This window comes from Pan troglodytes, chromosome 13 (genome assembly GCF_028858775.2).
Source record: "Pan troglodytes isolate AG18354 chromosome 13, NHGRI_mPanTro3-v2.0_pri, whole genome shotgun sequence".
Lineage (NCBI taxonomy): Eukaryota > Metazoa > Chordata > Mammalia > Primates > Hominidae > Pan > Pan troglodytes.
Genome location: NC_072411.2, coordinates 89,021,578 through 89,037,038, shown reverse-complemented (window position 1 = coordinate 89,037,038; position 15,461 = coordinate 89,021,578). Strand labels below are relative to the sequence as shown.

Sequence of the window (15,461 nt, the reverse complement as noted above, 5' to 3'; positions counted from 1 at the left end):
ATTGATTTTATGAGATTATTCTACTTCATCAAATATTTACTTTTTTCCCCTAAATTTAAGTGTTTATGCTTACCTGACCAAAAAGAATGTTTTAATTTGATCTGCTATAAGAAAATACCTAAGAATAGGTATGTTATAAATAATGGAAATTTATTTTTCGCAGTTCTGAAGGCTGGGAAATTTAGTAACAAGGCATGAGCAGGTTTGGTGTCTAGTGAGGGCTCAGTCTCTCCTTCCAAGATGGAGCCATGAACACTGCTTCCTCACATGGCAGAAGGGATGAAAGGGCAGAAAAGGGATTGAGTTAGTTCCCTTCAGCCCTTTTAAAAAACATTAATCCATTCATGAGGGTGGAGCCCTTATGACCTAATCATCTCCTAAAGGCCACACCTCTTAATACTGCTGCATTGGGGATTAAGCTTCAACATGACTTTTGGAGGGGACACAAACATTCTAACCATAGTCAGGAGTATATTTGTTACCTCAGATCAGTTATTGTTATTATGATCTTTTTTCATAACATTTAATTATCTGAGTTGATGAGATTATGTACCCCCAACCCAGGGTTGTAAATAAACATTTCACTGCTTGTTGAGTTCTGAATCTTTACTTTTCCCTTAGCTGTTATTCTATTCTTCAGGCTTCAGCCACTATTCTACATTAACTTTATTGACAACAGAGTCCTATCTGATAAGGTATGTGGTTTGCAGGAATCAGTTTGTTATCAGATGGGTTTGGGAGGATGCTCATGAGGATACCTTTACACCACCTGTCCCACTCCCAGACAGCTGAACACATACTCAATCAGTTGACTGAATCCTAACCCACTAAGTGGGCCTGACCCCATCCATTGACTGTGAAAAATCACAGAAGTAAGCAAGACTCAGCTTCTCCCTTCCCAAATATTCTCATCCTGAGTCAGACATGGGTTCATTTTCAAGTCTCAATCCAGAACAATAATAATAAAAATACAGAGGCATTATCTCCAACAGAGGAATGGTGATCAAGGGAAAGAGAAGGGTGAGCTGATAAATAAGAGATAAGGACATGAGGAATCAATCATATGGGGACCTGTAGGCCAGTGTGAGGAGGTAGATTTGGAGTGGAGCCAGCAAGTGAAGCCACCGAAGGGCTTAGACTGAGGAGCGAAGTGGTCTGACTTACAGTTTTAAAAGATGATTCTGCTCTACTGCCCTGCACTAAGTCAGCTAGACAGTCAGCAAAGGATGCATACTAGAGATGAGTAATTGTCACTGCAGAGAGTTACAGAATTCTGCAAGGATCTAACTGTTCCACAGGCTGAGGCTGGAACAAAATTTGAAACTGAGAAAGGCATGAGGGGAACTCAGGAAGTGTCTGAGGTATTAGTTTATTTTACAACCGTATATTTGAAACACCCCCAATACGTGTAATGGTTATTAAACACTGACCCTTCACTCTAAAAATAGCGTCTGTCTGTAGGGTTCACCTGTTTAGATATAAATTTTATTAGGAAGATCTCGAGTAGCAGTTTGGAGTGTGAAAAATTTTGACGACAAGGAAACTAAAATTATTAAGGCTTACACTAAGGCAATGGCAGAAAATAGAAAGGGGTAAAGATCCGAAGTTTCTTCAGAAGATAAAATTGATAAGCTGGAGAACAATTGCACATAGGAGAGACACAGCATATCTTAGGATAGTGTTTCTCAGACATTTTTACTGTAAAAAGAAATGCATTCTATATCAAAAGACCTTCCCTCTCCTGAGCCTCCCCATACACAAACATACTCTTTAATCAACAAAGTTTTACAAAATAATACATATCTTTGCTTAGTATTATTGCAATTTGTACCGTTGTATTTGCAATGGTCTCTAATTTTTTATATTCCATTGTTTCTATTTTAAAATACTGTCTGCGTAAATTGATTATATCACCACAGTTTGAAAAGCATTGATTTATGGTCACTCTAGCTTTCCAGCTTGGCAACAGAGAAATACTGATGAATAGATCATCAAGATGAGCAATACCAAAGAAGAAAGGAAGAGAATGTTTGCAAGCTAAGAGTCAGCATTGGATATATTAGGGAGTTTCACATATAATACTTCATTTAATGTTTATAAGCACCTAATTAGGAAATTGTTATTCCGATTTTAAAGATGAAAAAATAAGGCTCATAAAAAATAGTTTTCAAAAATAGTACAGGCAGAAAATACAACTTAAAATAACTTTTTATATTCCCCCTATTAAGATTAAATATTTTGCCAGGATCTCTTTTAACTAATATGAACTTCGCTTTATTTCTGAAAAGCTAAAACTACAGGTAAGTACTGTTATTAAACTTCTGGCTGTATCCACAGTCTATTTTCAGTAGTGCTTTGTATATTTAGTTTATAAAATAAATTCTCTTTCTTTTCTTTCTTTGTGTAACAACCACTCTTCATACGGAAATAATAAACCAAATTGTAAACCTGGTTGTCCTGTGGTTGAGAGGAGAGTAAGAGACCTTAACTGTTTTTTCTCTGCATTGTACTTTTTCATAAAATTTTTAAACTGTAAGAGACTGTAGAGATCATCTAGTGAAGACATCCAACTCCTTTATTTCACAGATGAAAAAACTGATCTCATCTATTTATTGGCAGAACTGGGTGTGTAGGAAACCCAAGTAAATCATGTGTCTGCCATTTAAAATTTTTAATTATTCAACTCCCCTCTGCAAACATTCTAGTTGCCCAGTTGCTCTTTCCAGAAAAAATTATCTCCCAAGTGTCCAGATCACACAATAGAACACAAAGAAAGATTTAAGCACAAGGCAGAGGAAAGGGTGGAGTTGTTAACATCCTCCTTCTTCCTACAGTGGGTTCAAAGCTTTCTTTTTTTTCACTCCTACTTCAGTACACACAGATTGAATTATCCATGTGTGGAAGCCACACTATTTTATGTCCAGGTCCTACAGAAATTAGAAAATTGTTTCTCTCTTACTATGTTGATGATTAATAGCCAGCATACCAAGGACTCACTTTCCGCTTCACTTTTCTGTTTTCTTGTCCCTTCCAACTCTGTAAAACAGCCTTATACATGCTACTACATGTTCCTGTTCCTTACAGCTGTTTCACCAGGACATCCTTCTGGACACAGGGCTTCCTCTTGTCTCTTTGTCATGGAAGGGTGGAAAGCTACAGGGAGAGGGTCACATAGAGGGATTCAGTCTAGGCCTTAGTAATTGCTTGTGTACTTCGAATCCCAAATATGGGCAACTGTTTTCCAGTCAGTGCAGTAAATGGAGTTCAATTATTTTTGGCATTAAAAAAACTGTCCTAGACATGGTTCTGATGCAAGCCCGGATGCACAGGGAGCATAGCCCCTTAATTGGGGGGCGCTGGGCCTGGATGGGACAGAGAGAGGAGTGTGTGCAGAGAGGGGAGTGTGCGGAGAGGGGAGTGTGCAGAAAAGGGTGTGTGCAGAGAGGGGAAGGGGATGCCATTCATACTAGGAGGCTGAGATAAGAGTGGAAAGGGCAGCTTTGTTCAGAAGCACCGAGTGGGGCTGAATGAGCATGTGACCCAAGCACGTATGGAGATGGTCTGTTCACCAATCTTACAGCAATTTAAACTCTTTGTTTCTGTGAGACAGGATCTCAATCTCTCACTCTGGCTGGAGTGCAGTGGCATAATCATAACTCACTGAAGCCTCAAACTCCTGGGCTCAAGCATTCCTCCTACCTCAGCTTCCAGAATAGCTGTAAACTCTTGAAATAAAGCCAGGGCAGCCCTAGGGCTGTGTTGATGCCCAATCTCCCTCTTGGCCTTTACAGGAAAGAAGCAGGTGTAAAAGATATGGGGCAGGCCTAACAGAGACCTCATAAGTATTTAACCCTTATCAAAATCAGAAGTGTCCACTTAAATATGGTTACCTGGGTTACAGGTTGCATTAAGATGTGCATTTGAGATCTCAGACCCATTAAACGTGACAGAAACTCTCCTTGACCAAACTTTAGTCAGGCTTCTCTGAGGCCTCTTGTCAACTAAGCCTTCCCAGCCCAGTCTTAGCAAGAAATTCTGCTGTCATCCTCCCACCCTGATCGCCGTCTAAATCTGGTTAAATTCCTTATTCCCTATCCTTGCTATCTTATCATCGTAGCCTGCCTTTACCAAGAATCCTGTTAAGGCAATTCAACAAGAATCTCCCTAACTTTAATGTCACCTCTTAGTAATTTTTTCATCCACTGACCCCTTTACTCTGCTCCGTGGCCCTAAATCCCCTCTTGTCCTCGTTGTATTCAGAGTTGAGCCTGTGAAAGTTGCCAGTATCAAAATGGAGTGACTCATGTCAAAACCCTAACAAAATGGAGGCAGGAAGCATAAGGAGGAGCTATTATGCACACATGACTGTAACAGGACTTATCACATGGCATTCCTCAAGACCAGTGTTCCAGATTAGCCATCTGCACAAGAATACTTACCTGGCAAGGTTGTTTCTACCCATGAACAAACACCAACTCCTATAATGAGCTTCAGTGACCTATGCACCTTTTTTCAAGGCTGCTTACATAGTCATCTTTACATGAAGACAAAGAAGTTCCTACCCCAAGGGTATACCTATGATGCATCATAGGCTGCATATCCTAGATTGCAACACCCTGCATATTCCCAAATAAGCTCATTTGTCCTGTGGGAAGAAAAACTGTTCTAGGTGTTTGCAAAAGTTTGTATACCTAGAATATGTTACAATAGTTGGAAAAATCTAATACTGATGATGACTAATTTCAACTGGCTAATAGCCAACTATATTAGGGTTCTCTAGAAAAAAAACTGAACTAATAAAATGAAGAAGGGGGAAGGGATTGAGAGAGGTGTCTATGTATCTAGATATAGATAGATAGATAGATAGATAGATAGATAGATAGATAGATAGAGATAGGTGATAGAAAGATGATAGATAGATAGATAGATAGATAGATAGATAGATAAGATAGGATAAATAGCTATCTAGATATCTTTATAGATATATTCATGTCTATAGATAGAGATAGAGAGGCAGAGAAAGAGGCAGAGAAATTGATTGATTTTAAGGAATTGTAACATGCAATTGTGAGGGCTGGCAAGTACAAACTATATAGGCCAGGCCAGCACGTATAGTCGAATGAGAGTTGCTGTTGCAGTCCTGAGTCCAAGTTCTACAGGACCACAGGCTGGAAACCCAGGCAGGATTTCTATATTATAGAGAAGAATTCCTTCTTTGGAAAATCACTGTCTTTGTTCTTAAGGCCTCAACTAATGGGATGAGGCCCACCCACATTTTGGAGGGTAATCTGCTGTACCCAAAGTCTATTAATTAGCTATCAATCACATCTAAAAACCACCTTCACAAAAATGTCTAGATTGGTGTTTGACCACATAATGGGACACTATAGCCTAACCAAGTTGACACATAAAATTAATCACTGCACCAGCTAACCCTAACTTTGCTTCTCACAACCAGAGGAATTATTTAATATTGTCATATAATGAAATTATATTACTTTTTAAAATCATTGCTTCAGGTTGACATACAAAACCATTTTAACTTTTTAAATTGATCTGAATTGCTAATATGTGCCTAATTTTTATAAATAATCCCTTAATTTTATTTAAAATGAAACAAAAATTGACGGGAAAAAAACTGTGTGTGTATGCATGTGTGGTATTAGGGGTGGGAGGAAGAGATTACCTGGCAAAAACTACAATTTTATTCTGTAGTACTAGTCAATGCAATTTAGCACTAAATTTTTAAAACTCTCAAAATCAAACATACACAGAGAAACTAGAAAAAATCCAAAGATTTAAATCCAGCACCAATATGTTCCCTGGGTTATATACCTTAAATTATACCAGATAAACTAATTCTGGAAGAGAAAGCAACACTATTCCCTATGACTATATGTTAGCATATGGCTTTCAAGGAAACAAAGAACAGCAGTTTCACCAAAATTTACTTTGCCAGCACTTTCCCCCCTTTTCCAGAGGAGAAAAGAAGTATAAAAAATAATAGCAAAATATGTCAATTTCTATAAAAGGCTCATAGTTACATGAGTTTGTGTGGATAATCTTGTGGTTACTTAAAAAAATAATAATAATTAGTCATAGCAGTATCCTCTCTCCCTCTTGACTTTGACTTCTCTAGCTTACACATTCCCTCTGTGAGGCTCAGCTCAAGTTCACATGTAAAGTCAGCAGAAATGTGAAGCTCTGCTGCTCAACACTACAGCTAATACAGCTGTGCATCACTCAGCAGAGAAAACAAAGTGGTTGTATCTTCTTTTGTTAATTAATTTTTACATTTTTTCTTCTTTATTATGAAATCTTTCAAACACTTAAAAATAAGTTTGTACCTAACACTCGGATCTAAAAAATGTTAAATTTTTAACTGTTTCAGAAACTTTTGGGAAAAAAAATGAAAAATGACAGATACAGAGAAAACCCCTCTCACTTCCTTCTCTAGTCCTTTTACCTGAATTACTCATCCCCTTCTACCTGACACCCTCCGTTTCCAGACATGACTAATATCTCGATAGAATATATATCCTTCCTATGTTGATTTTTATTGCTCTTAACCACATAAAATTTTGCCAGCAAAATTATAGGGATCATTTTACATTATTTTTAATTTTGTATGAATACATATTTGCAGCTCAATTATGTATGTATGTATGTATGTATTTTGAGACCGAGTCTTCCTCTGTCGCCCAGGCTGGAGTGCAGTGGCATGAACTCAGCTCACTGCAACCTCCGCCTCCTGGGTTCAAGCGATTCTTCTGCCTCAGCCTCCTGAGTATAGCTGGGACTACAGGCACACGCCACCACTCAGGGCGAATTTTTGTATTTTTAGTAGAGACGGGGTTTCACCATATTGGCCAGGTTGGTCTAGATCTCCTGACCTCCTGATCCACCCACCTTGACCTCCCAAAGTGCTGGGATTACAGGCGTGAGCCACTGCACTCGGCCCAATTATTTATTTATTATTTATTTATTTATTTGAGACAGTCTCTTACTCTGTCACGCAGGCAGAAATGTAGTAGAGCAATCTCAGCTCACTGCAACCTCCCCCTCTCAGACTGAAGTGATCCTCCCACCTCAGCCTTTCAAGTTGCTGGGACTACAGGGGTGCGCCACCCTGCCCAGCTAATTTTTGGAGAGATGGGGTTTTGCCATGTTGCCCAGGCTGGTCTTGAACTCCTAAGCTCAAGCGATCCACCTGCCTTGGCCTCCTAAAGTGCTGGGATTACAGGTGTGAGCCACCATGCCTGGCAATTAATTTTTAATTTAACCTTATGGTTTCAAAATGTACCAAAGATGATTCATGTAGATCTAGTTCATTTAATTTAACTGCCAGATGGTAGTCTACTAAATATATGATAAATTACTTGTTTCTTTTTTGATAAATATTTAGATGGTATCCCACTTTTTTCTTTTAACAACAGTGCTACAAGGAATAATCTTGTACATGTTTTCTTATGCACATAAAAGAGAGTAGAGCATCCACCTAGAAATGGAATTTCTGGGATATCTACTATACTCACAGTCCACTTTCCTTGATATTATCTAAGTGTTTTTCCAAAGTAGTTGACTCATTTACACAGCCACTGAGAGCATATGAGAGATTGTTTCTCCACACCTCCAAAAGCTAAGTATTGTTGACGTTTTAGTTGTCAGAGATCTGCCAGTGGTGACTGTGAAATGGTATTCCATTTTCAAATCCATTAGCATGCTCCCTCAACTATTCAGATTAAAGATCTTTTCAGCTGTCTATCTTTCCAGCTTCTTTTTTAAATAGAATCTTCAGTTTGTTTGATTTACCCCATTTTCAGTTAGGTAATTTGTCTTATGCTTATATTCATTTTCAGAAGACTTTTTTACTATAGTAAGATACCAATATTTTGTTGTTACAAATGTCATAAATTGCTTTTCTTCAATTATTATTTTTTATTAACTTTCTTCAATGTCTCCTGTATTACAGAGCTCTACATTTTAATAAGGTCAAGGTTATCAATAATTTTCTTTAAACTTTTGTGCTTATTATCATCCTCTTTAAAATATGGGATTCTCCTATATTTCCTTCCAAAATCTTTATAAATTTTTTCTCATATTGGGGTCTTTAATCTATCTGGAATTTATTTTAATGTGTTATGAATTGTAAATTTTTAATAAGGATAATTAATTTTACCTGGAACCATTTATTTAAAACTTTGTTATTTCACAACCAATTAATAATGCCTGAACTGAGTTCTTACATATGCATAAGTCTTTGTCTGGGTTCTTTGTTCCTTTCCATTAGTTGGTTTGTCTAGCCTGTACAAATAGTAAGACAGCTGAATACTTACACTTTTACAATTTCTCCTCATATCTGCAAAGAATGTCTTCTCCTTTCTCACTAAAAAAAAGGCTTAGATATTCCTGATCCTTTCACATTCCAAAGAAATTTTAGAGTTAGTTTAACTGATACTATATAGGGTTTGTAAATTAATTGGAGGAGAATTTATTTCCTAACAGTATTAACTTTTCCCATCAATTAATATCCAGTTTTTTGGCATTCTCTCATATCCTTCAGTAAATATTCAGGTACCTTTTAGTTTTTGTACCTCTTATGAATTTGATCTTAGTTTCTGTAACAGTTTAAGCATATGGGGAATAAATAAGAATGTCAATGATTTTTATATATTCATTCTATATCCAGGAACATGCTGACCTCTTATTAGTGCCAATAATTCATTTATAAGCCATCTCAGATTTTATATATACATAATTACATCATATGCAAATAATGAAATTTAGTTTCTCCCATGCCAATTCTCATTCTTCTTACTCGTTATCCTTGTCTTATTGCATTAATTACGAACTCCTATAAAATTCTTGCATAGCTCCCTACTTTAATGGAGATCTTGTAAGGTTTCACCATTAATAGTATTTGCTACAGGTTTAGATACACTTTGGTAAGTGGGCAAGTACCTTCCTTTTTCCAGTTTGTGAAAAGTTTTCATTACAAATGGGTGCTGCATTTATTGCATGAGTTTTCTGAATCTACTGAATCAATCATAAACTTTTTCTCTTTTAATCTGTTAACATAGTAATATATTAAGATTAACAAAATTTTTAATATTAAGTCATCCTTGAAATCCTAGAATACACATTATTTGGCCATGATGCATTTTTAATATTTTGCTGAATCTAGTTAGCTAATGTGTTACTTAGTATCTTTACATCTATATTAAGTAATACTGGTCTAAAGAATTTCTTTTAAGCACTAACCTTTTCTGGTTTTGGTACCATAATAATAAGAAGAAAAGAATAGCTAACACTTATTTTGCACTTACTATATGTCAGTCAGTGCTCTTAGCATACCTCTTTTGTTTTTGCCATTTAATCATCACAGTTCTATGTGGTAGGTACTCTGGTCATTATCCTAATTCAGCCAGTGAGAGTGTTAAGCATTTACCTAGGAATACAGTTAGTAAGTGTCTGACCAGGAACACATTATCTGTTCTCTAGAAAAATTTAAAAGTTAATAGTTACGTATTGCCTGATAGTTTGATAAAAGCATGTCAATAACTAGGACTCCTTTTTTTTTTCCCAACTGATTGCATTTCCCTAATGGATGTAAGTGTATTCAGTTTTAAAATATCTTCCTGGATCGATTTTAATAAGGTTTAATTCTCTAGGAAATATTCCATTACATCTATATTTTTATATTAAATATTATAAATACATAATTTACTATTCAATAATTTAATATGAAAATGTAGACTATTTTTGGTTTTTCTTGATTAATGTTGTTAGAGGTTTGTGTAAGTTTTTTATCTTTTCTAAAAACATACTTTATTCTATGCTGAATCTCCCTATTGTGGCTTGGTTTTCTAAATTCCTTTATTTCTGTTATTATTACTTCTTTCTACCTTCTTAAGATTTACTATTTTTCTAACTTCTTCACTTAAACATTGCTCAGTTCAATATTTAGCTAATAATTTTCCAATTGTTTTGTCCTAGTACAGACATTTAAGGTTAACATTTTTCCTGTGAGTATACTTTTTGTTGTAGTCTATCAGTTGTGCTTCTCTTGTTTTTCAGATCTAAATAGTTTATAAATTGCAATATAATTTCTGCTTTAAGTTATAAAATATTTGGAAAAGCACATTTTGGCATTCTTTACTAATTTTATTGCAATGTTTTCAGAGAACATGTTTTGTGTGTTACCAACTCTTAGAGACTTTCTTTGTGGCCAAGTACATGAACAATTTAAAAATATATCCTATGGATGGACTTCAGGTGTCAGCCAAGATGAAGTAAGCCTGCTAGAATCTTTCTCTTTCACTCATTACAATTAAAAATTCAGGACAAAATACTAAAACACTTACCTGAGGATGATTCCGAAACAAAATAATAGCAAGAAGGTTGAGGAGCGACATCAAAACTCAAAAAATGACCAGTATGCCAATAGTGAGTTTCCTAGGATATTTTCCTTCAAGATCATCTGGTCTTGACTTAAGGATGGGCCAAATCAGGGAACAATGTGACGGGAACAGACAGCAAAAACTTTGAGAAAACCCTGGTTTTCTGTCAGAGTACTAAGAAACTGGGACCCTGAGAGGTGGAAAGTGGAGGTTGAAGGTGAAATCCCAATGTGTTTTTCTCTCCCTCTGCCCCAAGGCCAGCTTCATTGACCAGCTTCAGTGCATGTAGAGGCAGCAGCATGAATGTAAGCCCTAGAAATCCATCTTTCTGGACAGAGGAACCAGGAAAATGGGCCTCTAGGGGCCTCTGTGTGTAAAAACTGTGGAAGGAATTCCCATTTTTATTTTCAGTCTTTTCTTTCATTACTTCATCCCCCGGGTATATCCAGTAACACAGAACTGTGCAACTGTGTGGAAAACTTAGAAGACTCCTGGCCAGAGGGACTGGGAAAAGAGGACCCTGAGAGACAGACTCTGAGAGAGAAAATTATTTAAAAAGAAAAAAAGAGAGAGAGAGAGAAGCGGGCCCGCCCGGCTCGCAGCGGCAGCATGGCCGCAGCGCGGGGGCAGCAGCAGCAGGCGGCTGCGCGCGGATGTCGCAGGGTTTCGCGGCAGCATGACGGACTACCTGATCAGGGGCGGCACCGACTATGTGCCCGATAACTGGCTCCCCGCGCAGCAGCTCTTTGCCAGCGCCGACTGCCTCACCTACGACGACTTCCTGATTCTCCCAGGATTCACAGACTTCATAGCTGATGAGGCGGACCTGACCTCAGCCCTGACCCGGAAGATCACGCTGAAGACTCCGCTGATTTCCTCCCCCACGGACACTGTGACAGGCCGACATAGCCATTGCAGTGGCTCTGATGGGAGGTATTGGTTTCATTCACCACAACTGCACCCCAGAGTTCCAGGCCAAGGAGGTGCGGAAGGTCAAGAAGTTTGAACAGGGCTTCATCACGGACCCGGTGGTGCTGACCCCCTCGCACACTGTGGGTGATGTGTTGGACGCCAAGATGCGGCATGGCTTCTCTGGCATCCCCATCACTGAGACGGGCACCATAGGCAGCAAGCTGGTGGGCATTGTCACCTCCAGAGACATCAACTTTCTTGCTGAGGAGGACCACACCACCCTCCTCAGTGTTGGCTCCAGCAGGCCTGATGTTGAAAGAGGCAAATGAGATCCTGCAGCATAGCAAGAAAGGGAAGCTGTCTTTCGTCAATGATCCGATGAGCTGGTGGCCATGATCACCTGCACCGACCTGAAGAAGAACAGAGACTACCCTCTGGCCTCCAAGGATTCCCACAAGCAGCTACTGCGCGGGGCAGCTGTGGGCACCCCTGAGGATGACAAATACCGCCTGGACTTGCTCACCCAGGCGGGGGTAGACGTCGTAGTCTTGGACTCGTCCCAAGGGAACTCGGTGTATCAGATTGCCACGGTGCATTACATCAAACAGAAGTACCCCCACCTCCAGGTGATTGGGATGACAGCCGCCCAGGCCAAAAACCTGATTGACGCTGCGGTGGACGGGCTGCGCATAGGTATGGGCTGCGGCTCCATCTGCATCACCCAGGAAGTGATGGCCTGCGGTGGTCCCCAGGGCACTGCATTGTACAAGGTGGCCGAGTATGCCCTGTGCTTTGGTGTGTCCATCATAGCCGATGGCGGCATCTAGACCGTGGGGCACGTGGTTAAGGCCCTGGCCCTTGGAGCCTCCACAGTGATGATGGGCTCCCTGCTGGCCACCACCACGTAGGACCCCGGCGAGTATTTCTTCTCAGATGGGGTGCAGCTCAAGAAGTACCAGGGCATGGGCTCACTGGATGCCATGGAGAAGAGCAGCAGCAGCCAGAAATGATACGTCAGCAAGGGGAATAAGGTGAAGATCGCGCAGGGTGTCTTGGGCTCCATCCAGGACAAAGGATCCATTCATAAGTTCGTGTCCTACCTCATAGCGGGCATCCAGCCCGGCTGCCAGGATATCGGGCCGCAGCCTGTCTGTCCTTCAGTCCATGATGTACTCAGGAGAACTGAATTTTGAGAAGCAGACCATGTCGGCCCAGATCAAGGGCAGCGTCCATGGCCTGCACTCTTAGGAGAAGCGGCTGTACTGAGGACAGCAGTGGAGGCCAAGGTGGTGGAAGGGGCGCACCGCAGTGTCCACTTTCAGGCACAGCCTCCCTCCATAACTGAGTGGTCCACAGACTTGCACTATAGGTTCCCCAGCTCCTTTCCAGGGAGAAAGGAGGGGAAGTTCTGAGGGGTCTGCAGCCTCTTGCTGGGCATCGCCTGCAGAGTCAGGACTGCTCCCTGGGCCAGAGTGCCCTGGGAACCCCCCAACACACACACACCAGCCCAGCCAGCCAGGCTCTCAGGCCCTGTGCATGCCTCAGGTCTTTCTTGCTGCAGCCTGCTCCAGCCCGGCCCCCACCACAGGGACAAGAGGCCCCTCCTGGCTTCTCCTGTAGGGCACCTCCCTGCCCCCAGCCCCCGAGGAAATGGTGCTCTCCTGGCCCTGCCTCTGGCACTTCCCGGGCCACTAACCCCTCAGCCATGTGGCACTTCTGAGCTCTTGACCTAGGCCAACAGGAGGTCTCTGCCCACTTCCCCGGCCCTGGGCTACCCTTGGGTCCTGCTCCTCAGGCCACTCCCCTGTCCCTGGCCCTGGGAAGGAGGCTTCCCTGATCATGGCCACCTTCCCGTCATTCCTGACTCACCACCGTCCCCAGGTATATCATTCCTGCCCTCTCCTCAGCTGCAGTTGAAGGCTCACTTTGCACAGTTTGGGACCACAATTGTATAATTGTTTATTAAATAATCGGAATAAATCAAGCAGGTCTCAACACCTCCAAAAGAAATAATAAAAATAAAAATAAATAAATAAGAAGTGAAGAAGAAAATTCCCTGGTGTACCCCCAAACTCTGCCTGAATGGAACACATCCAAAGCAGCATAGCAAAAGCTTTAAGAATTGTCTGTGAATCAGCTCCAAAGTCTTATACTAATCCCTGACTGTTTCAGATAACAATAAAGACTTTAAACCCTGAACTGACATTCGAACTAGCACCAGTGGAAGGCAAGATAGAACTCATGGTCTGAACCCAACTGGATTTATTAGTAAACAAAAAAATCTTCAGAAGATTTTAACAAGATGCAGACTCTCACAAGACATTACTCAAAACTTTGAAGATGCAATGCAAAATTGCTCAACATACAAATAATAAAAAAAAAATTGGACCTGTTTTCCACTGAAACAACAATCAACAAATGTCAAATCTAAGATGATCCAGATGTTGGAAAAAGACTTTATTGTAGCTATGATAACCATGCTCCGTGAGGCAAAGGTGAACGCTCTTGAAATTAATGGAAATAAAGACGTTCTTAACAGAGCAATAGAAACTACTGGAAAAAAAAAAAAAAGGGAAAAACTGGACATTTAAAAAGTAAAAAATACAACACAACACTTGAAATTTTAAAATTTCCTAGACAGGTTCAATAAGGAATAGAGATGACAGAGGAAAAAGTCAGTAAACTTAAAAATTGATCAATAAAAATTATCTAGTCTAAATAACAGAGAGAAAAGATTGAAAATGAAAATGGCCAGAGCCTCTAGGGCCTGTAGATAATATAATAACAAGATTCAAAAAATCTAGTAGTGGTGTCATTGGCATCTATGAAGTAAAGGGAAAAACTGATTGGTGAAGAAAAATATTTGAAGATATAGTGGATGAAAAACTTCCTCCAAGTTCAGTGAAAAATATAAATTTACAGAAAAAATTCAAGAAGTTCAGAAAAATAGTTTAAACCCAAACAAGACTTAAGGGAAATTATAACAAAGGGAAACTTGTAACCTTAAGAATGAGGATAAAGCAAAAGAAATGGCTGGGTATCTGAATAAATATAATTTAATATTTTTCTCCTCTCAGTTTATAAAAATATATATGACTTTTGAAATCAAATTTTATAACATTTCTAGAAAGGTTCCAATGTATGTAAATGTAATGGACATGAGAGAGCAAGTAGATAGAAAATCAGTAAGGACACAGAAGGCATGAACAACACTATCAACCAACTTGACCTAATTGACATTTGTAGAACACTCTTGCCCACTAGTAGAAGAATGCATATTCTCCTCTAGTGCACATGGAACATTCACCAACATAGACCATAAAACACCTCAACAAATTCAGAAAAAATCAAATTATATTTTGTATATATTATACATTATATTTTCCAAACACGAGTAACAGAAAAAAATCTGTAAAGCACCTAAATATTTGAAAATTAAATAAACCATGAGTCAAACAAGTAGTAGAGTGGGAACTTGAAAAATATTTTGAAATAAATGAAAACAAAAATTAACTATGTAAGGAATGAAAGACATGTACTCCCACAGACTCCACAGATATTAAAAGACTAATAGTACCAACAACTCTATGCCCATGATTTAAACAGCTTAAATGTGATAGACCACTTCCTTGAAAAATGTAAATTACCAAAACTCACTAAATAGTAAATTGTCTATATCTTCATCTAGTAGAAAATTAAATATTTTATTTAAAAACTTCCAAAAATAAAAACTCTAATCCCAGATGGTAAATTTTCTAAATATTTAACAAAGAAATAATACTAATTTCACATAATTTCTTCCAGAAAAGGAAGCTGAGGCTGAGGGGTATATATTTCCCAACTCATTTTATGAAGCCAGGATTACCTTGATACCAAAATCAACAAAAAAAATTACAAGAAAAGTAAACTACAATGCACTATTTCTCATGAACATAAACAAAAAAGATCCTCAAAAATCTGAATCCAGTAATATATTTAAAAGATAATATTAAATTATCTTTTACTTTATTTAAATGAAAATTACAATTACGTATCTATTAGAATGCCTATAAAAGAAAACACACAAAAAAACTGACAATGCCAAGTGCTAGCAGAGATGCAAACCAACAGAAGCTCTCATACATAGCTGAAGAGAATGCAAAATGGCAC

At 39.1% G+C, this 15,461-nt stretch overlaps 1 pseudogene; it reads left to right on the top strand.

Annotated features, from left to right (window-relative positions):
* The first annotated feature begins 11,061 nt into the window (after positions 1-11,061).
* On the top strand, positions 11,062-12,578 carry LOC459809 (inosine-5'-monophosphate dehydrogenase 1-like; annotated as a pseudogene).
* Positions 12,579-15,461: the final 2,883 nt, after the last annotated feature.